The sequence below is a fragment of the Macadamia integrifolia genome, unplaced genomic scaffold (genome assembly GCF_013358625.1).
Source record: "Macadamia integrifolia cultivar HAES 741 unplaced genomic scaffold, SCU_Mint_v3 scaffold420, whole genome shotgun sequence".
In the NCBI taxonomy this organism is placed as follows: Eukaryota; Viridiplantae; Streptophyta; class Magnoliopsida; order Proteales; family Proteaceae; genus Macadamia; species Macadamia integrifolia.
In genome coordinates this window covers 314,336-316,258 of record NW_024870234.1, presented here as the reverse complement: position 1 = coordinate 316,258, position 1,923 = coordinate 314,336, and the positions used below count along the sequence as shown (strand labels likewise).

General features: G+C 38.5%; 1 non-coding gene across 1 annotated transcript; it reads right to left on the bottom strand.

Moving 5' to 3' along the window:
* Nucleotides 1-827: 827 nt before the first annotated feature.
* LOC122068542 lies at nt 828-934 on the bottom strand. The gene has a single exon (XR_006137158.1). It is a non-coding gene; the product is annotated as a small nucleolar RNA R71 (small nucleolar RNA).
* Nucleotides 935-1,923: the final 989 nt, after the last annotated feature.

Here is a 1,923-nt window from a genome sequence, read left to right as displayed (position 1 = left end):
ATACACTGATCCGCACGCTTGCAATTACATTTTAAAATCTCAAACAAGTTTTTGGCGTCGTCACCGAGGAGACAGTTCCATGTTATATTTTGCTTTCTTTTAGTAAATCGGAGTGTTTTGTTTGCTTTATTTTTTTTTCCTTCTCTTTTATTGAATTCCTGAGAAGAACAACTTGTAATAATAGTTGTATTGGTGGAGGTTGCCATGCCTCATAGTATGATAAAGATATGTTTTGCCCTATAGCAGTACCTCAGGAATTGACCTGAGCAACCCCAGATCCCTGCCGGTAAGCTCCAAAAAAAATCAAAAAAATCATAAAAAAAAGGTTTTGCTATCCACTCTTTTGTACTTGTCTTACTCTAGTTGTGGGAAGTTTTTTGTTGCATGAGTGTTAGGTGGGTACATAATACTAAGAGTCGGTTAGAAAGAAGAGATCCAACAAGTAGTGACCCTATACATTTTCTCTCTTTAAAACCTTTCAATATGGGAGACCAACATCAAAACCCTTCACCTAAATCTCTAAAAAATAGGTTCTACCACAAGCCCAGGGCAATAATCTTGAACTCAAATCTCAATACATCACTATGTTTCCCCACACCATGGGTTGACCTCTGAGGATGGATACCTATTTCTAAGGGAATTTGAAGAGGTATGTGTTCTAATTATGATCTAACAACTTTCTGATGATGCTATTAAGCTTAGATTTATCACTTTTGCATTAAAAGACCAAGCTAAAAGTAGTTGTATGGATTACCCACAAATTCCATAACCTCATGGGAACAGTTCACAGTTGTCTTCCTTAATTTTTTCCAACTCACAAGAGCAATATGCTTAGAAGTGATATCCTTTAATTTAGGCAAAAGCCTAGTGAGTCCTTTTCCAAACTTACGGAGAGATTTAAGGATCTACTCCAAGAATGCCCTCACCATGGCCTAGACTTATGGCATTTATGTCAAATAATTTATGAGGGTATTGATTACCTAACTAAACAAATGATAGAGTCTATGTGCCCTGAGGGATTCAAATCCTTTACAGATGAAAGAAAGGCATGAGAATTCTTACTTAACTTAGCTGACAAAAACCGTGAGAGGGAATGAACCCAAGTGAGTGAAAGAAACATAGGAGAAAAAGGATATTTTGTGGATAGGATAGTAGCCAAGGAAGCCCATTTGGATAGCCTAATTAAGAGTAATGAGGCTATTGTTCCTAGAGAGCCATCATCAGTCAATTTGGTTAAGATTTGTGCTCAGTGCCAGTCCCCTAGACATGTCATTGAAGAATGCCCCAACACCTCTAGGGGCACTTCTAATGATAGTGTTAATGGCTTATACCAAAATAATCCATATAGTAACACCTACAATCCAAGATGGAGAAATCACCCAAATTTCTCTTGGAATCAGGGCAAATAAGCAGGGCCTTCCAATTTTCATAATCAAAGTCAACTTGGACCCCAAAGGCCTCCCTTTGCACAACAATCTTTTTTTCCAAAATACTTTTCCTAGGTCAAATATAGAACCTCAGGCTAGTTTTCCTAGGGCCCCTCTCCTATCATCTTATCAGCAACCCCTTGGATTTACCAACACTAGAGAGGGAAGTAGAATAAGTGACTTGAAAAAAAATATGGCCCTCTTCATGACAAGCCATCAAAATCGTATGAGAGAACTCACCCATGCTATCTTAATTATGCGTGAGAGGGAGAAAGGAACTTTACCTAGTCAACTAGAGCCTAACCCTAGGCATCATCAACCTGTTAGTTCACAAGCACCAACTAATGCACCACTGAATATAGTATAAGGTCAGACCCAATAAGGGCCCTCTAACCAATGTAATGTTGTTTATGACCTTAGGAGTGGTAGAGAGTACCAACAGAGCGTTCCTAAATCTTCCCCATTTATTACTCATGTTAACTCTCCTTCAGTTGAG